Here is a 19,044-nt window from a genome sequence, read left to right as displayed (position 1 = left end):
GGGAGTCCAGGAGCTCATCTCCACAAATGGACTTTTCAGGATCCTTGGGTGGCTCCGTAGTTTGAAACCAATTCTGGTTATCGCTTCTCGGCCTTTTGGCTAAGATCAAGTGTAGTATCTGTTCTTATCAGTTTAATATCTGATACGTCCCCTATCTGGGGACCATATATTAAATGGATTTTTAGAACAGGGAGATGGAAAAAGAGCTTGCTCTGTCCACTCCACGCATTGACCTGGTATTGCAGTATCTCCAGGACCGGTGCACCCCTTCTTTAATGCAGTTTCTAAAATCAGAAAGAATTGAATTCAATGTTTTTTGTTCATTTTGCTTGTTTGTCGGATTTTGGGATGGACTCTTTGGCTTTGCTTTTCTTCTCCTCATTGGATTTTTCATGTTCAAAGTTGCAGAAGCCAGATTACAAGCTCATTTTGGTTCAACTTCAGCAACTGTGCATTGCATTGCCATGTAATGTGATGCAATGCTATCTTTCTAGCTCTCCCTTTTTACTTCCTTTTGGATAAACAGACATATTAGGCAAGCATTTTGGAGCTTTCACCTAAATAACTACAGGTGGTGAGATAAGCTGCACAATATAATTGACCTTTCAGTATATTGTTGCACACACACCATCTATTTAGCAAATGCCCTTGTTATCAACAGCAGCCTTTTAAACTCACCTGAGCTAACAGGTATGTGCGCTGGTTACTCTGCTGCGCTTAAAATTTCTTTTTTGGTTTGCTACAATGCCTTTTCTGAAACGTTGTCTCCTTCTGCTGGAACACTGACTTCTTTCATTTAATGCCTGCAGACTATAAAAGAGAACCCAACCCAAAAAGTTTGGTTGATTAGTCTGTGGCATTCTGTTAAACTGTTGCTTATGGTGGTCTCTGTGAGCTTCTCAGCGACATTCAGCCAGCCAGGTATCCTGCCTGCAGTAGATGGAATGTGGCAATGGAACGCTGGCTGCGCGTGTCATAATAGGCTCTGAGCCTTTATATACCTGTGCACAGCAGCAGCCACCTTCAGTCTGCTGCTGGACAGCCAGCAGCAGCAGCAGCAGGAGAGGTATGTAATCAGGAGCCCTCCTGCTAAGGGTAGACAGCTGCTCGTTCCACCCCACCCCCCGCCTTAATTGGTTCTCCTCCCTTCCAACGGTGTTGAGGCGGGTGGGAACAGCAGGGGGTGAAGGTGCTGTGTTTAAAGAGGTGGAGTTATGCAGATCTAAAACGCGTGGATTGCAGCAGCAGCAAGCCGAAAAGTGCAGGCATGTAAGGGATCTAGAGGTTGACAACATGTCTTCTTAACGGGAGTCCAGGAGCTCATCTCCACAAATGGACTTTTCAGGATCCTTGGGTGGCTCCGTAGTTTGAAACCAATTCTGGTTATCGCTTCTCGGCCTTTTGGCTAAGATCAAGTGTAGTATCTGTTCTTATCAGTTTAATATCTGATACGTCCCCTATCTGGGGACCATATATTAAATGGATTTTTAGAACAGGGAGATGGAAAAAGAGCTTGCTCTGTCCACTCCACGCATTGACCTGGTATTGCAGTATCTCCAGGACCGGTGCACCCCTTCTTTAATGCAGTTTCTAAAATCAGAAAGAATTGAATTCAATGTTTTTTGTTCATTTTGCTTGTTTGTCGGATTTTGGGATGGACTCTTTGGCTTTGCTTTTCTTCTCCTCATTGGATTTTTCATGTTCAAAGTTGCAGAAGCCAGATTACAAGCTCATTTTGGTTCAACTTCAGCAACTGTGCATTGCATTGCCATGTAATGTGATGCAATGCTATCTTTCTAGCTCTCCCTTTTTACTTCCTTTTGGATAAACAGACATATTAGGCAAGCATTTTGGAGCTTTCACCTAAATAACTACAGGTGGTGAGATAAGCTGCACAATATAATTGACCTTTCAGTATATTGTTGCACACACACCATCTATTTAGCACATGCCCTTGTTATCAACAGCAGCCTTTTAAACTCACCTGAGCTAACAGGTATGTGCGCTGGTTACTCTGCTGCGCTTAAAATTTCTTTTTTGGTTTGCTACAATGCCTTTTCTGAAACGTTGTCTCCTTCTGCTGGAACACTGACTTCTTTCATTTAATGCCTGCAGACTATAAAAGAGAACCCAACCCAAAAAGTTTGGTTGATTAGTCTGTGGCATTCTGTTAAACTGTTGCTTATGGCGGTCTCTGTGAGCTTCTCAGCGACATTCAGCCAGCCAGGTATCCTGCCTGCAGTAGATGGAATGTGGCAATGGAACGCTGGCTGCGCGTGTCATAATAGGCTCTGAGCCTTTATATACCTGTGCACAGCAGCAGCCACCTTCAGTCTGCTGCTGGACAGCCAGCAGCAGCAGGAGAGGTATGTAATCAGGAGCCCTCCTGCTAAGGGTAGACAGCTGCTCGTTCCACCCCACCCCCCGCCTTAATTGGTTCTCCTCCCTTCCAACGGTGTTGAGGCGGGTGGGAACAGCAGGGGGTGAAGGTGCTGTGTTTAAAGAGGTGGAGTTATGCAGATCTAAAACGCGTGGATTGCAGCAGCAGCAAGCCGAAAAGTGCAGGCATGTAAGGGATCTAGAGGTTGACAACATGTCTTCTTAACGGGAGTCCAGGAGCTCATCTCCACAAATGGACTTTTCAGGATCCTTGGGTGGCTCCGTAGTTTGAAACCAATTCTGGTTATCGCTTCTCGGCCTTTCGGCTAAGATCAAGTGTAGTATCTGTTCTTATCAGTTTAATATCTGATACGTCCCCTATCTGGGGACCATATATTAAATGGATTTTTAGAACAGGTAGATGGAAAAAGAGCTTGCTCTGTCCACTCCACGCATTGACCTGGTATTGCAGTATCTCCAGGACCGGTGCACCCCTTCTTTAATGCAGTTTCTAAAATCAGAAAGAATTGAATTCAATGTTTTTTGTTCATTTTGCTTGTTTGTCGGATTTTGGGATGGACTCTTTGGCTTTGCTTTTCTTCTCCTCATTGGATTTTTCATGTTCAAAGTTGCAGAAGCCAGATTACAAGCTCATTTTGGTTCAACTTCAGCAACTGTGCATTGCATTGCCATGTAATGTGATGCAATGCTATCTTTCTAGCTCTCCCTTTTTACTTCCTTTTGGATAAACAGACATATTAGGCAAGCATTTTGGAGCTTTCACCTAAATAACTACAGGTGGTGAGATAAGCTGCACAATATAATTGACCTTTCAGTATATTGTTGCACACACACCATCTATTTAGCAAATGCCCTTGTTATCAACAGCAGCCTTTTAAACTCACCTGAGCTAACAGGTATGTGCGCTGGTTACTCTGCTGCGCTTAAAATTTCTTTTTTGGTTTGCTACAATGCCTTTTCTGAAACGTTGTCTCCTTCTGCTGGAACACTGACTTCTTTCATTTAATGCCTGCAGACTATAAAAGAGAACCCAACCCAAAAAGTTTGGTTGATTAGTCTGTGGCATTCTGTTAAACTGTTGCTTATGGCGGTCTCTGTGAGCTTCTCAGCGACATTCAGCCAGCCAGGTATCCTGCGTGCAGTAGATGGAATGTGGCAATGGAACGCTGGCTGCGCGTGTCATAATAGGCTCTGAGCCTTTATATACCTGTGCACAGCAGCAGCCACCTTCAGTCTGCTGCTGGACAGCCAGCAGCAGCAGCAGCAGGAGAGGTATGTAATCAGGAGCCCTCCTGCTAAGGGTAGACAGCTGCTCGTTCCACCCCACCCCCCGCCTTAATTGGTTCTCCTCCCTTCCAACGGTGTTGAGGCGGGTGGGAACAGCAGGGGGTGAAGGTGCTGTGTTTAAAGAGGTGGAGTTATGCAGATCTAAAACGCGTGGATTGCAGCAGCAGCAAGCCGAAAAGTGCAGGCATGTAAGGGATCTAGAGGTTGACAACATGTCTTCTTAACGGGAGTCCAGGAGCTCATCTCCACAAATGGACTTTTCAGGATCCTTGGGTGGCTCCGTAGTTTGAAACCAATTCTGGTTATCGCTTCTCGGCCTTTTGGCTAAGATCAAGTGTAGTATCTGTTCTTATCAGTTTAATATCTGATACGTCCCCTATCTGGGGACCATATATTAAATGGATTTTTAGAACAGGGAGATGGAAAAAGAGCTTGCTCTGTCCACTCCACGCATTGACCTGGTATTGCAGTATCTCCAGGACCGGTGCACCCCTTCTTTAATGCAGTTTCTAAAATCAGAAAGAATTGAATTCAATGTTTTTTGTTCATTTTTCTTGTTTGTCGGATTTTGGGATGGACTCTTTGGCTTTGCTTTTCTTCTCCTCATTGGATTTTTCATGTTCAAAGTTGCAGAAGCCAGATTACAAGCTCATTTTGGTTCAACTTCAGCAACTGTGCATTGCATTGCCATGTAATGTGATGCAATGCTATCTTTCTAGCTCTCCCTTTTTACTTCCTTTTGGATAAACAGACATATTAGGCAAGCATTTTGGAGCTTTCACCTAAATAACTACAGGTGGTGAGATAAGCTGCACAATATAATTGACCTTTCAGTATATTGTTGCACACACACCATCTATTTAGCAAATGCCCTTGTTATCAACAGCAGCCTTTTAAACTCACCTGAGCTAACAGGTATGTGCGCTGGTTACTCTGCTGCGCTTAAAATTTCTTTTTTGGTTTGCTACAATGCCTTTTCTGAAACGTTGTCGCCTTCTGCTGGAACACTGACTTCTTTCATTTAATGCCTGCAGACTATAAAAGAGAACCCAACCCAAAAAGTTTGGTTGATTAGTCTGTGGCATTCTGTTAAACTGTTGCTTATGGCGGTCTCTGTGAGCTTCTCTACGACATTCAGCCAGCCAGGTATCCTGCCTGCAGTAGATGGAATGTGGCAATGGAACGCTGGCTGCGCGTGTCATAATAGGCTCTGAGCCTTTATATACCTGTGCACAGCAGCAGCCACCTTCAGTCTGCTGCTGGACAGCCAGCAGCAGCAGCAGCAGGAGAGGTATGTAATCAGGAGCCCTCCTGCTAAGGGTAGACAGCTGCTCGTTCCACCCCACCCCCCGCCTTAATTGGTTCTCCTCCCTTCCAACGGTGTTGAGGCGGGTGGGAACAGCAGGGGGTGAAGGTGCTGTGTTTAAAGAGGTGGAGTTATGCAGATCTAAAACGCGTGGATTGCAGCAGCAGCAAGCCGAAAAGTGCAGGCATGTAAGGGATCTAGAGGTTGACAACATGTCTTCTTAACGGGAGTCCAGGAGCTCATCTCCACAAATGGACTTTTCAGGATCCTTGGGTGGCTCCGTAGTTTGAAACCAATTCTGGTTATCGCTTCTCGGCCTTTTGGCTAAGATCAAGTGTAGTATCTGTTCTTATCAGTTTAATATCTGATACGTCCCCTATCTGGGGACCATATATTAAATGGATTTTTAGAACAGGGAGATGGAAAAAGAGCTTGCTCTGTCCACTCCACGCATTGACCTGGTATTGCAGTATCTCCAGGACCGGTGCACCCCTTCTTTAATGCAGTTTCTAAAATCAGAAAGAATTGAATTCAATGTTTTTTGTTCATTTTGCTTGTTTGTCGGATTTTGGGATGGACTCTTTGGCTTTGCTTTTCTTCTCCTCATTGGATTTTTCATGTTCAAAGTTGCAGAAGCCAGATTACAAGCTCATTTTGGTTCAACTTCAGCAACTGTGCATTGCATTGCCATGTAATGTGATGCAATGCTATCTTTCTAGCTCTCCCTTTTTACTTCCTTTTGGATAAACAGACATATTAGGCAAGCATTTTGGAGCTTTCACCTAAATAACTACAGGTGGTGAGATAAGCTGCACAATATAATTGACCTTTCAGTATATTGTTGCACACACACCATCTATTTAGCAAATGCCCTTGTTATCAACAGCAGCCTTTTAAACTCACCTGAGCTAACAGGTATGTGCGCTGGTTACTCTGCTGCGCTTAAAATTTCTTTTTTGGTTTGCTACAATGCCTTTTCTGAAACGTTGTCGCCTTCTGCTGGAACACTGACTTCTTTCATTTAATGCCTGCAGACTATAAAAGAGAACCCAACCCAAAAAGTTTGGTTGATTAGTCTGTGGCATTCTGTTAAACTGTTGCTTATGGCGGTCTCTGTGAGCTTCTCTACGACATTCAGCCAGCCAGGTATCCTGCCTGCAGTAGATGGAATGTGGCAATGGAACGCTGGCTGCGCGTGTCATAATAGGCTCTGAGCCTTTATATACCTGTGCACAGCAGCAGCCACCTTCAGTCTGCTGCTGGACAGCCAGCAGCAGCAGCAGCAGGAGAGGTATGTAATCAGGAGCCCTCCTGCTAAGGGTAGACAGCTGCTCGTTCCACCCCACCCCCCGCCTTAATTGGTTCTCCTCCCTTCCAACGGTGTTGAGGCGGGTGGGAACAGCAGGGGGTGAAGGTGCTGTGTTTAAAGAGGTGGAGTTATGCAGATCTAAAACGCGTGGATTGCAGCAGCAGCAAGCCGAAAAGTGCAGGCATGTAAGGGATCTAGAGGTTGACAACATGTCTTCTTAACGGGAGTCCAGGAGCTCATCTCCACAAATGGACTTTTCAGGATCCTTGGGTGGCTCCGTAGTTTGAAACCAATTCTGGTTATCGCTTCTCGGCCTTTTGGCTAAGATCAAGTGTAGTATCTTTTGAAAAGGCAGTTTTGTCCTTGGGCTGCCCTAGTAAATTGATGCATATTACACACTGGTTTGGTGCACTTGTTAGTACGCCAGGTGGCTCATAGAGTTATCTGATGGAAAACATGGCCCTCCAGGATTGAAGTCACTAGGCTGGGTAAGTGTGAGGGCTTTGGAGCAATGTGCCCCAGGAGTAGGCGCCCTGGTGGGAGTCCAAGCTTACTGGGACTGGGAACCCCAGAAAGACTTGGCTTCGTAGCACGCCGCACCTTTGCCAATCATACTTTCTGAGCAACCCCCCCTATTCCTGGCCTCCGGGCTAGGAAGGGGAATTTTTATAAACCCGGTCGGAGGTCCGGTCAGCTTTGGGCTGAGAAACCAACACAGGCTCCAGCTCCACTAGGGTGGCAGCCTAGATGGAAGCTGGGAGCACGAAAACGGCTCTTCTCCGGCTTCGGCTAGGGAGAGCATCGGAGATCCCTGACCCTCGCTGTGGCCTTCTGGCTCGGAGGGATGGGGATGGTTTATTGGGGACCCTCTCCTCCGGGAAGGGTCCACATGAATCCTCGCCTCGTGCGCTGTTTTGGTGTGACTTCGGTCACATTTTTCAGTGCCTTGGATGCAGCTTCAATCAAAAAAAAATCTGTTCTTATCAGTTTAATATCTGATACGTCCCCTATCTGGGGACCATATATTAAATGGATTTTTAGAACAGGGAGATGGAAAAAGAGCTTGCTCTGTCCACTCCACGCATTGACCTGGTATTGCAGTATCTCCAGGACCGGTGCACCCCTTCTTTAATGCAGTTTCTAAAATCAGAAAGAATTGAATTCAATGTTTTTTGTTCATTTTGCTTGTTTGTCGGATTTTGGGATGGACTCTTTGGCTTTGCTTTTCTTCTCCTCATTGGATTTTTCATGTTCAAAGTTGCAGAAGCCAGATTACAAGCTCATTTTGGTTCAACTTCAGCAACTGTGCATTGCATTGCCATGTAATGTGATGCAATGCTATCTTTCTAGCTCTCCCTTTTTACTTCCTTTTGGATAAACAGACATATTAGGCAAGCATTTTGGAGCTTTCACCTAAATAACTACAGGTGGTGAGATAAGCTGCACAATATAATTGACCTTTCAGTATATTGTTGCACACACACCATCTATTTAGCACATGCCCTTGTTATCAACAGCAGCCTTTTAAACTCACCTGAGCTAACAGGTATGTGCGCTGGTTACTCTGCTGCGCTTAAAATTTCTTTTTTGGTTTGCTACAATGCCTTTTCTGAAACGTTGTCTCCTTCTGCTGGAACACTGACTTCTTTCATTTAATGCCTGCAGACTATAAAAGAGAACCCAACCCAAAAAGTTTGGTTGATTAGTCTGTGGCATTCTGTTAAACTGTTGCTTATGGCGGTCTCTGTGAGCTTCTCAGCGACATTCAGCCAGCCAGGTATCCTGCCTGCAGTAGATGGAATGTGGCAATGGAACGCTGGCTGCGCGTGTCATAATAGGCTCTGAGCCTTTATATACCTGTGCACAGCAGCAGCCACCTTCAGTCTGCTGCTGGACAGCCAGCAGCAGCAGCAGCAGGAGAGGTATGTAATCAGGAGCCCTCCTGCTAAGGGTAGACAGCTGCTCGTTCCACCCCACCCCCCGCCTTAATTGGTTCTCCTCCCTTCCAACGGTGTTGAGGCGGGTGGGAACAGCAGGGGGTGAAGGTGCTGTGTTTAAAGAGGTGGAGTTATGCAGATCTAAAACGCGTGGATTGCAGCAGCAGCAAGCCGAAAAGTGCAGGCATGTAAGGGATCTAGAGGTTGACAACATGTCTTCTTAACGGGAGTCCAGGAGCTCATCTCCACAAATGGACTTTTCAGGATCCTTGGGTGGCTCCGTAGTTTGAAACCAATTCTGGTTATCGCTTCTCGGCCTTTTGGCTAAGATCAAGTGTAGTATCTGTTCTTATCAGTTTAATATCTGATACGTCCCCTATCTGGGGACCATATATTAAATGGATTTTTAGAACAGGGAGATGGAAAAAGAGCTTGCTCTGTCCACTCCACGCATTGACCTGGTATTGCAGTATCTCCAGGACCGGTGCACCCCTTCTTTAATGCAGTTTCTAAAATCAGAAAGAATTGAATTCAATGTTTTTTGTTCATTTTGCTTGTTTGTCGGATTTTGGGATGGACTCTTTGGCTTTGCTTTTCTTCTCCTCATTGGATTTTTCATGTTCAAAGTTGCAGAAGCCAGATTACAAGCTCATTTTGGTTCAACTTCAGCAACTGTGCATTGCATTGCCATGTAATGTGATGCAATGCTATCTTTCTAGCTCTCCCTTTTTACTTCCTTTTGGATAAACAGACATATTAGGCAAGCATTTTGGAGCTTTCACCTAAATAACTACAGGTGGTGAGATAAGCTGCACAATATAATTGACCTTTCAGTATATTGTTGCACACACACCATCTATTTAGCAAATGCCCTTGTTATCAACAGCAGCCTTTTAAACTCACCTGAGCTAACAGGTATGTGCGCTGGTTACTCTGCTGCGCTTAAAATTTCTTTTTTGGTTTGCTACAATGCCTTTTCTGAAACGTTGTCTCCTTCTGCTGGAACACTGACTTCTTTCATTTAATGCCTGCAGACTATAAAAGAGAACCCAACCCAAAAAGTTTGGTTGATTAGTCTGTGGCATTCTGTTAAACTGTTGCTTATGGCGGTCTCTGTGAGCTTCTCAGCGACATTCAGCCAGCCAGGTATCCTGCCTGCAGTAGATGGAATGTGGCAATGGAACGCTGGCTGCGCGTGTCATAATAGGCTCTGAGCCTTTATATACCTGTGCACAGCAGCAGCCACCTTCAGTCTGCTGCTGGACAGCCAGCAGCAGCAGCAGCAGGAGAGGTATGTAATCAGGAGCCCTCCTGCTAAGGGTAGACAGCTGCTCGTTCCACCCCACCCCCCGCCTTAATTGGTTCTCCTCCCTTCCAACGGTGTTGAGGCGGGTGGGAACAGCAGGGGGTGAAGGTGCTGTGTTTAAAGAGGTGGAGTTATGCAGATCTAAAACGCGTGGATTGCAGCAGCAGCAAGCCGAAAAGTGCAGGCATGTAAGGGATCTAGAGGTTGACAACATGTCTTCTTAACGGGAGTCCAGGAGCTCATCTCCACAAATGGACTTTTCAGGATCCTTGGGTGGCTCCGTAGTTTGAAACCAATTCTGGTTATCGCTTCTCGGCCTTTTGGCTAAGATCAAGTGTAGTATCTTTCGAAAAGGCGGTTTTGGATGTTGGCCGCCCTAGTAGATTGATACATTATGCACACTGGGGTTTAGGCGCTTGTTAGTACGCCAGGTGGCTAATATAGTCATCTGGTGGAAAGCATGGCCCCCCAGGATCGACGCCATTGGGCCGGGGAAGATCGAAAGCCCGAAGTGTGAAGTGCCCCAGGAGTGGTGACCCTGGGGTGCCTTAACTCACTGGGATTGGGAACCCCACTTGAGTTTATGGCACATTTGCACTAGCACTTCAATATTTCTTTCTTCACACACCCTTATTCCGGGCCTTCTGGCCTTAGGATGGGGAATTTTTCAATTCCCGGTCGAAGGTCCGGGCAGTATTATACTGTGAAACCTTCACTATTTATTTAATTTTTTTTTGTCACTGTGTGTCCACTTTTTCACGTGTGTCCACGTCCTTACTAGGATTTTGTCGGGATGCGGTTCCCTTACGGGTTCCTCTCTTGGCAGGTCTAGGGGGGGAGTGTGTGGCCATCAGGTTCCGCTCCCCCCTGAACCCCCCTGGCTCTCCTCTTTCGGGAGGAGAGCGTTGTTGGCTCCCCTCTTCCGGGAGGGGAGCACAGTCTTTGGCTCCCAGTGCCTTGCTCGGGTGAGAACTCGGGCAGGTATTGAGGGTAAGATTGGGTCGCCTCTGGCTCCGGCTGGAGGTGGCTATTTGTCCCTGTGCCTCGCTGTGGCCTTCTGGCTCGGAGGGACGGGCAATGGTTTGGGGGACCCTTCTCCTTTTGGAGAGGGTTTCAAGAAGACCAGCATCCTAGTGCACTTTTTTTTGTGGCACTTGTCACTTTTTTAAGCGCACTCGGGTTTTGTACACGAATTCGGGCTTTCGATAAAAAAAAAAAAATCTGTTCTTATCAGTTTAATATCTGATACGTCCCCTATCTGGGGACCATATATTAAATGGATTTTTAGAACAGGGAGATGGAAAAAGAGCTTGCTCTGTCCACTCCACGCATTGACCTGGTATTGCAGTATCTCCAGGACCGGTGCACCCCTTCTTTAATGCAGTTTCTAAAATCAGAAAGAATTGAATTCAATGTTTTTTGTTCATTTTGCTTGTTTGTCGGATTTTGGGATGGACTCTTTGGCTTTGCTTTTCTTCTCCTCATTGGATTTTTCATGTTCAAAGTTGCAGAAGCCAGATTACAAGCTCATTTTGGTTCAACTTCAGCAACTGTGCATTGCATTGCCATGTAATGTGATGCAATGCTATCTTTCTAGCTCTCCCTTTTTACTTCCTTTTGGATAAACAGACATATTAGGCAAGCATTTTGGAGCTTTCACCTAAATAACTACAGGTGGTGAGATAAGCTGCACAATATAATTGACCTTTCAGTATATTGTTGCACACACACCATCTATTTAGCAAATGCCCTTGTTATCAACAGCAGCCTTTTAAACTCACCTGAGCTAACAGGTATGTGCGCTGGTTACTCTGCTGCGCTTAAAATTTCTTTTTTGGTTTGCTACAATGCCTTTTCTGAAACGTTGTCTCCTTCTGCTGGAACACTGACTTCTTTCATTTAATGCCTGCAGACTATAAAAGAGAACCCAACCCAAAAAGTTTGGTTGATTAGTCTGTGGCATTCTGTTAAACTGTTGCTTATGGCGGTCTCTGTGAGCTTCTCAGCGACATTCAGCCAGCCAGGTATCCTGCCTGCAGTAGATGGAATGTGGCAATGGAACGCTGGCTGCGCGTGTCATAATAGGCTCTGAGCCTTTATATACCTGTGCACAGCAGCAGCCACCTTCAGTCTGCTGCTGGACAGCCAGCAGCAGCAGCAGCAGGAGAGGTATGTAATCAGGAGCCCTCCTGCTAAGTGTAGACAGTTGCTCGTTCCACCCCACCCCCCGCCTTAATTGGTTCTCCTCCCTTCCAACGGTGTTGAGGCGGGTGGGAACAGCAGGGGGTGAAGGTGCTGTGTTTAAAGAGGTGGAGTTATGCAGATCTAAAACGCGTGGATTGCAGCAGCAGCAAGCCGAAAAGTGCAGGCATGTAAGGGATCTAGAGGTTGACAACATGTCTTCTTAACGGGAGTCCAGGAGCTCATCTCCACAAATGGACTTTTCAGGATCCTTGGGTGGCTCCGTAGTTTGAAACCAATTCTGGTTATCGCTTCTCGGCCTTTTGGCTAAGATCAAGTGTAGTATCTGTTCTTATCAGTTTAATATCTGATACGTCCCCTATCTGGGGACCATATATTAAATGGATTTTTAGAACAGGGAGATGGAAAAAGAGCTTGCTCTGTCCACTCCACGCATTGACCTGGTATTGCAGTATCTCCAGGACCGGTGCACCCCTTCTTTAATGCAGTTTCTAAAATCAGAAAGAATTGAATTCAATGTTTTTTGTTCACTTTGCTTGTTTGTCGGATTTTGGGATGGACTCTTTGGCTTTGCTTTTCTTCTCCTCATTGGATTTTTCATGTTCAAAGTTGCAGAAGCCAGATTACAAGCTCATTTTGGTTCAACTTCAGCAACTGTGCATTGCATTGCCATGTAATGTGATGCAATGCTATCTTTCTAGCTCTCCCTTTTTACTTCCTTTTGGATAAACAGACATATTAGGCAAGCATTTTGGAGCTTTCACCTAAATAACTACAGGTGGTGAGATAAGCTGCACAATATAATTGACCTTTCAGTATATTGTTGCACACACACCATCTATTTAGCAAATGCCCTTGTTATCAACAGCAGCCTTTTAAACTCACCTGAGCTAACAGGTATGTGCGCTGGTTACTCTGCTGCGCTTAAAATTTCTTTTTTGGTTTGCTACAATGCCTTTTCTGAAACGTTGTCTCCTTCTGCTGGAACACTGACTTCTTTCATTTAATGCCTGCAGACTATAAAAGAGAACCCAACCCAAAAAGTTTGGTTGATTAGTCTGTGGCATTCTGTTAAACTGTTGCTTATGGCGGTCTCTGTGAGCTTCTCAGCGACATTCAGCCAGCCAGGTATCCTGCCTGCAGTAGATGGAATGTGGCAATGGAACGCTGGCTGCGCGTGTCATAATAGGCTCTGAGCCTTTATATACCTGTGCACAGCAGCAGCCACCTTCAGTCTGCTGCTGGACAGCCAGCAGCAGCAGCAGCAGGAAAGGTATGTAATCAGGAGCCCTCCTGCTAAGGGTAGACAGCTGCTCGTTCCACCCCACCCCCCGCCTTAATTGGTTCTCCTCCCTTCCAACGGTGTTGAGGCGGGTGGGAACAGCAGGGGGTGAAGGTGCTGTGTTTAAAGAGGTGGAGTTATGCAGATCTAAAACGCGTGGATTGCAGCAGCAGCAAGCCGAAAAGTGCAGGCATGTAAGGGATCTAGAGGTTGACAACATGTCTTCTTAACGGGAGTCCAGGAGCTCATCTCCACAAATGGACTTTTCAGGATCCTTGGGTGGCTCCGTAGTTTGAAACCAATTCTGGTTATCGCTTCTCGGCCTTTTGGCTAAGATCAAGTGTAGTATCTTTCGAAAAGGCGGTTTTGGATGTTGGCCGCCCTAGTAGATTGATACATTATGCACACTGGGGTTTAGGCGCTTGTTAGTACGCCAGGTGGCTAATATAGTCATCTGGTGGAAAGCATGGCCCCCCAGGATCGACGCCATTGGGCCGGGGAAGATCGAAAGCCCGAAGTGTGAAGTGCCCCAGGAGTGGTGACCCTGGGGTGCCTTAACTCACTGGGATTGGGAACCCCACTTGAGTTTATGGCACATTTGCACTAGCACTTCAATATTTCTTTCTTCACACACCCTTATTCCGGGCCTTCTGGCCTTAGGATGGGGAATTTTTCAATTCCCGGTCGAAGGTCCGGGCAGTATTATACTGTGAAACCTTCACTATTTATTTAATTTTTTTTTGTCACTGTGTGTCCACTTTTTCACGTGTGTCCACGTCCTTACTAGGATTTTGTCGGGATGCGGTTCCCTTACGGGTTCCTCTCTTGGCAGGTCTAGGGGGGGAGTGTGTGGCCATCAGGTTCCGCTCCCCCCTGAACCCCCCTGGCTCTCCTCTTTCGGGAGGAGAGCGTTGTTGGCTCCCCTCTTCCGGGAGGGGAGCACAGTCTTTGGCTCCCAGTGCCTTGCTCGGGTGAGAACTCGGGCAGGTATTGAGGGTAAGATTGGGTCGCCTCTGGCTCCGGCTGGAGGTGGCTATTTGTCCCTGTGCCTCGCTGTGGCCTTCTGGCTCGGAGGGACGGGGAATGGTTTGGGGGACCCTTCTCCTTTTGGAGAGGGTTTCAAGAAGACCAGCATCCTAGTGCACTTTTTTTTGTGGCACTTGTCACTTTTTTAAGCGCACTCGGGTTTTGTACACGAATTCGGGCTTTCGATAAAAAAAAAAAAATCTGTTCTTATCAGTTTAATATCTGATACGTCCCCTATCTGGGGACCATATATTAAATGGATTTTTAGAACAGGGAGATGGAAAAAGAGCTTGCTCTGTCCACTCCACGCATTGACCTGGTATTGCAGTATCTCCAGGACCGGTGCACCCCTTCTTTAATGCAGTTTCTAAAATCAGAAAGAATTGAATTCAATGTTTTTTGTTCATTTTGCTTGTTTGTCGGATTTTGGGATGGACTCTTTGGCTTTGCTTTTCTTCTCCTCATTGGATTTTTCATGTTCAAAGTTGCAGAAGCCAGATTACAAGCTCATTTTGGTTCAACTTCAGCAACTGTGCATTGCATTGCCATGTAATGTGATGCAATGCTATCTTTCTAGCTCTCCCTTTTTACTTCCTTTTGGATAAACAGACATATTAGGCAAGCATTTTGGAGCTTTCACCTAAATAACTACAGGTGGTGAGATAAGCTGCACAATATAATTGACCTTTCAGTATATTGTTGCACACACACCATCTATTTAGCAAATGCCCTTGTTATCAACAGCAGCCTTTTAAACTCACCTGAGCTAACAGGTATGTGCGCTGGTTACTCTGCTGCGCTTAAAATTTCTTTTTTGGTTTGTTACAATGCCTTTTCTGAAACGTTGTCTCCTTCTGCTGGAACACTGACTTCTTTCATTTAATGCCTGCAGACTATAAAAGAGAACCCAACCCAAAAAGTTTGGTTGATTAGTCTGTGGCATTCTGTTAAACTGTTGCTTATGGCAGTCTCTGTGAGCTTCTCAGCGACATTCAGCCAGCCAGGTATCCTGCCTGCAGTAGATGGAATGTGGCAATGGAACGCTGGCTGCGCGTGTCATAATAGGCTCTGAGCCTTTATATACCTGTGCACAGCAGCAGCCACCTTCAGTCTGCTGCTGGACAGCCAGCAGCAGCAGCAGCAGGAGAGGTATGTAATCAGGAGCCCTCCTGCTAAGGGTAGACAGTTGCTCGTTCCACCCCACCCCCCGCCTTAATTGGTTCTCCTCCCTTCCAACGGTGTTGAGGCGGGTGGGAACAGCAGGGGGTGAAGGTGCTGTGTTTAAAGAGGTGGAGTTATGCAGATCTAAAACGTGTGGATTGCAGCAGCAGCAAGCCGAAAAGTGCAGGCATGTAAGGGATCTAGAGGTTGACAACATGTCTTCTTAACGGGAGTCCAGGAGCTCATCTCCACAAATGGACTTTTCAGGATCCTTGGGTGGCTCCGTAGTTTGAAACCAATTCTGGTTATCGCTTCTCGGCCTTTTGGCTAAGATCAAGTGTAGTATCTGTTCTTATCAGTTTAATATCTGATACGTCCCCTATCTGGGGACCATATATTAAATGGATTTTTAGAACAGGGAGATGGAAAAAGAGCTTGCTCTGTCCACTCCACGCATTGACCTGGTATTGCAGTATCTCCAGGACCGGTGCACCCCTTCTTTAATGCAGTTTCTAAAATCAGAAAGAATTGAATTCAATGTTTTTTGTTCATTTTGCTTGTTTGTCGGATTTTGGGATGGACTCTTTGGCTTTGCTTTTCTTCTCCTCATTGGATTTTTCATGTTCAAAGTTGCAGAAGCCAGATTACAAGCTCATTTTGGTTCAACTTCAGCAACTGTGCATTGCATTGCCATGTAATGTGATGCAATGCTATCTTTCTAGCTCTCCCTTTTTACTTCCTTTTGGATAAACAGACATATTAGGCAAGCATTTTGGAGCTTTCACCTAAATAACTACAGGTGGTGAGATAAGCTGCACAATATAATTGACCTTTCAGTATATTGTTGCACACACACCATCTATTTAGCAAATGCCCTTGTTATCAACAGCAGCCTTTTAAACTCACCTGAGCTAACAGGTATGTGCGCTGGTTACTCTGCTGCGCTTAAAATATCTTTTTTGGTTTGCTACAATGCCTTTTCTGAAACGTTGTCTCCTTCTGCTGGAACACTGACTTCTTTCATTTAATGCCTGCAGACTATAAAAGAGAACCCAACCCAAAAAGTTTGGTTGATTAGTCTGTGGCATTCTGTTAAACTGTTGCTTATGGCGGTCTCTGTGAGCTTCTCAGCGACATTCAGCCAGCCAGGTATCCTGCCTGCAGTAGATGGAATGTGGCAATGGAACGCTGGCTGCGCGTGTCATAATAGGCTCTGAGCCTTTATATACCTGTGCACAGCAGCAGCCACCTTCAGTCTGCTGCTGGACAGCCAGCAGCAGCAGCAGCAGGAGAGGTATGTAATCAGGAGCCCTCCTGCTAAGGGTAGACAGCTGCTCGTTCCACCCCACCCCCCGCCTTAATTGGTTCTCCTCCCTTCCAACGGTGTTGAGGCGGGTGGGAACAGCAGGGGGTGAAGGTGCTGTGTTTAAAGAGGTGGAGTTATGCAGATCTAAAACGCGTGGATTGCAGCAGCAGCAAGCCGAAAAGTGCAGGCATGTAAGGGATCTAGAGGTTGACAACATGTCTTCTTAACGGGAGTCCAGGAGCTCATCTCCACAAATGGACTTTTCAGGATCCTTGGGTGGCTCCGTAGTTTGAAACCAATTCTGGTTATCGCTTCTCGGCCTTTTGGCTAAGATCAAGTGTAGTATCTGTTCTTATCAGTTTAATATCTGATACGTCCCCTATCTGGGGACCATATATTAAATGGATTTTTAGAACAGGGAGATGGAAAAAGAGCTTGCTCTGTCCACTCCACGCATTGACCTGGTATTGCAGTATCTCCAGGACCGGTGCACCCCTTCTTTAATGCAGTTTCTAAAATCAGAAAGAATTGAATTCAATGTTTTTTGTTCATTTTGCTTGTTTGTCGGATTTTGGGATGGACTCTTTGGCTTTGCTTTTCTTCTCCTCATTGGATTTTTCATGTTCAAAGTTGCAGAAGCCAGATTACAAGCTCATTTTGGTTCAACTTCAGCAACTGTGCATTGCATTGCCATGTAATGTGATGCAATGCTATCTTTCTAGCTCTCCCTTTTTACTTCCTTTTGGATAAACAGACATATTAGGCAAGCATTTTGGAGCTTTCACCTAAATAACTACAGGTGGTGAGATAAGCTGCACAATATAATTGACCTTTCAGTATATTGTTGCACACACACCATCTATTTAGCAAATGCCCTTGTTATCAACAGCAGCCTTTTAAACTTACCTGAGCTAACAGGTATGTGCGCTGGTTACTCTGCTGCGCTTAAAATTTCTTTTTTGGTTTGCTACAATGCCTTTTCTGAAACGTTGTCTCCTTCTGCTGGAACACTGACTTCTTTCATTTAATGCCTGCAGACTATAAAAGAGAACCCAACCCAAAAAGTTTGGTTGATTAGTCTGTGGCATTCTGTTAAACTGTTGCTTATGGCGGTCTCTGTGAGCTTCTCAGCGACATTCAGCCAGCCAGGTATCCTGCCTGCAGTAGATGGAATGTGGCAATGGAACGCTGGCTGCGCGTGTCATAATAGGCTCTGAGCCTTTATATACCTGTGCACAGCAGCAGCCACCTTCAGTCTGCTGCTGGACAGCCAGCAGCAGCAGCAGCAGGAGAGATATGTAATCAGGAGCCCTCCTGCTAAGGGTAGACAGCTGCTCGTTCCACCCCACCCCCCGCCTTAATTGGTTCTCCTCCCTTCCAACGGTGTTGAGGCGGGTGGGAACAGCAGGGGGTGAAGGTGCTGTGTTTAAAGAGGTGGAGTTATGCAGATCTAAAACGCGTGGATTGCAGCAGCAGCAAGCCGAAAAGTGCAGGCATGTAAGGGATCTAGAGGTTGACAACATGTCTTCTTAACGGGAGTCCAGGAGCTCATCTCCACAAATGGACTTTTCAGGATCCTTGGGTGGCTCCGTAGTTTGAAACCAATTCTGGTTATCGCTTCTCGGCCTTTTGGCTAAGATCAAGTGTAGTATCTGTTCTTATCAGTTTAATATCTGATACGTCCCCTATCTGGGGACCATATATTAAATGGATTTTTAGAACAGGGAGATGGAAAAAGAGCTTGCTCTGTCCACTCCACGCATTGACCTGGTATTGCAGTATCTCCAGGACCGGTGCACCCCTTCTTTAATGCAGTTTCTAAAATCAGAAAGAATTGAATTCAATGTTTTTTGTTCATTTTGCTTGTTTGTCGGATTTTGGGATGGACTCTTTGGCTTTGCTTTTCTTCTCCTCATTGGATTTTTCATGTTCAAAGTTGCAGAAGCCAGATTACAAGCTCATTTTGGTTCAACTTCAGCAACTGTGCATTGCATTGCCATGTAATGTGATGCAATGCTATCTTTCTAGCTCTCCCTTTTTACTTCCTTTTGGATAAACAGACATATTAGGCAAGCATTTTGGAGCTTTCACCTAAATAACTACAGGTGGTGAGATAAGCTGCACAATATAATTGACCTTTCAGTATATTGTTGCACACACACCATCTATTTAGCAAATGCCCTTGTTATCAACAGCAGCCTTTTAAACTCACCTGAGCTAACAGGTATGTGCGCTGGATACTCTGCTGCGCTTAAAATTTCTTTTTTGGTTTGCTACAATGCCTTTTCTGAAACGTTGTCTCCTTCTGCTGGAACACTGACTTCTTTCATTTAATGCCTGCAGACTATAAAAAAGAACCCAACCCAAAAAGTTTGGTTGATTAGTCTGTGGCATTCTGTTAAACTGTTGCTTATGGCGGTCTCTGTGAGCTTCTCAGCGACATTCAGCCAGCCAGGTATCCTGCCTGCAGTAGATGGAATGTGGCAATGGAACGCTGGCTGCGCGTGTCATAATAGGCTCTG

General features: G+C 45.7%; 13 non-coding genes and 3 pseudogenes across 13 annotated transcripts; all 16 read left to right on the top strand.

The window, feature by feature from the left end:
- The first annotated feature begins 79 nt into the window (after positions 1-79).
- Positions 80-270, top strand: LOC141214654 (U2 spliceosomal RNA). Its single transcript, XR_012283854.1, has one exon. It is a non-coding gene; the product is annotated as a U2 spliceosomal RNA (small nuclear RNA).
- Positions 271-1,385: 1,115 nt separating this feature from the next.
- Positions 1,386-1,576, top strand: LOC141214653 (U2 spliceosomal RNA). Its single transcript, XR_012283853.1, has one exon. It is a non-coding gene; the product is annotated as a U2 spliceosomal RNA (small nuclear RNA).
- Positions 1,577-2,685: 1,109 nt separating this feature from the next.
- On the top strand, positions 2,686-2,876 carry LOC141214900 (U2 spliceosomal RNA). The gene has a single exon (XR_012284090.1). It is a non-coding gene; the product is annotated as a U2 spliceosomal RNA (small nuclear RNA).
- Positions 2,877-3,991: 1,115 nt separating this feature from the next.
- Positions 3,992-4,182, top strand: LOC141214651 (U2 spliceosomal RNA). Its single transcript, XR_012283851.1, has one exon. It is a non-coding gene; the product is annotated as a U2 spliceosomal RNA (small nuclear RNA).
- A 1,115-nt stretch (positions 4,183-5,297) lies between these two features.
- LOC141214650 (U2 spliceosomal RNA) lies at positions 5,298-5,488 on the top strand. The gene has a single exon (XR_012283850.1). It is a non-coding gene; the product is annotated as a U2 spliceosomal RNA (small nuclear RNA).
- Positions 5,489-6,603: 1,115 nt separating this feature from the next.
- Positions 6,604-6,719, top strand: LOC141215003 (U2 spliceosomal RNA; annotated as a pseudogene).
- Positions 6,720-7,243: 524 nt separating this feature from the next.
- LOC141214910 (U2 spliceosomal RNA) lies at positions 7,244-7,428 on the top strand. The gene has a single exon (XR_012284099.1). It is a non-coding gene; the product is annotated as a U2 spliceosomal RNA (small nuclear RNA).
- Positions 7,429-8,543: 1,115 nt separating this feature from the next.
- On the top strand, positions 8,544-8,734 carry LOC141214649 (U2 spliceosomal RNA). Its single transcript, XR_012283849.1, has one exon. It is a non-coding gene; the product is annotated as a U2 spliceosomal RNA (small nuclear RNA).
- A 1,115-nt stretch (positions 8,735-9,849) lies between these two features.
- LOC141214479 (U2 spliceosomal RNA) lies at positions 9,850-9,941 on the top strand (annotated as a pseudogene).
- Positions 9,942-10,733: 792 nt separating this feature from the next.
- LOC141214939 (U2 spliceosomal RNA) lies at positions 10,734-10,918 on the top strand. The gene has a single exon (XR_012284124.1). It is a non-coding gene; the product is annotated as a U2 spliceosomal RNA (small nuclear RNA).
- A 1,115-nt stretch (positions 10,919-12,033) lies between these two features.
- LOC141214648 (U2 spliceosomal RNA) lies at positions 12,034-12,224 on the top strand. The gene has a single exon (XR_012283848.1). It is a non-coding gene; the product is annotated as a U2 spliceosomal RNA (small nuclear RNA).
- Positions 12,225-13,339: 1,115 nt separating this feature from the next.
- On the top strand, positions 13,340-13,431 carry LOC141214478 (U2 spliceosomal RNA; annotated as a pseudogene).
- Positions 13,432-14,223: 792 nt separating this feature from the next.
- LOC141214937 (U2 spliceosomal RNA) lies at positions 14,224-14,408 on the top strand. The gene has a single exon (XR_012284123.1). It is a non-coding gene; the product is annotated as a U2 spliceosomal RNA (small nuclear RNA).
- A 1,115-nt stretch (positions 14,409-15,523) lies between these two features.
- On the top strand, positions 15,524-15,714 carry LOC141214647 (U2 spliceosomal RNA). The gene has a single exon (XR_012283847.1). It is a non-coding gene; the product is annotated as a U2 spliceosomal RNA (small nuclear RNA).
- Positions 15,715-16,829: 1,115 nt separating this feature from the next.
- On the top strand, positions 16,830-17,020 carry LOC141214645 (U2 spliceosomal RNA). The gene has a single exon (XR_012283846.1). It is a non-coding gene; the product is annotated as a U2 spliceosomal RNA (small nuclear RNA).
- Positions 17,021-18,135: 1,115 nt separating this feature from the next.
- On the top strand, positions 18,136-18,326 carry LOC141214644 (U2 spliceosomal RNA). Its single transcript, XR_012283845.1, has one exon. It is a non-coding gene; the product is annotated as a U2 spliceosomal RNA (small nuclear RNA).
- The last annotated feature ends 718 nt before the right edge of the window (positions 18,327-19,044 follow it).

The sequence above is a fragment of the Phyllobates terribilis genome, unplaced genomic scaffold (assembly GCF_046119375.1).
Source record: "Phyllobates terribilis strain yellow unplaced genomic scaffold, ASM4611937v1 Scaffold_223__1_contigs__length_3252167, whole genome shotgun sequence".
Lineage (NCBI taxonomy): Eukaryota > Metazoa > Chordata > Amphibia > Anura > Dendrobatidae > Phyllobates > Phyllobates terribilis.
The sequence above is the reverse complement of the archived record's forward strand: the minus strand, read 5'-3'. Positions and strand labels throughout refer to the sequence as shown.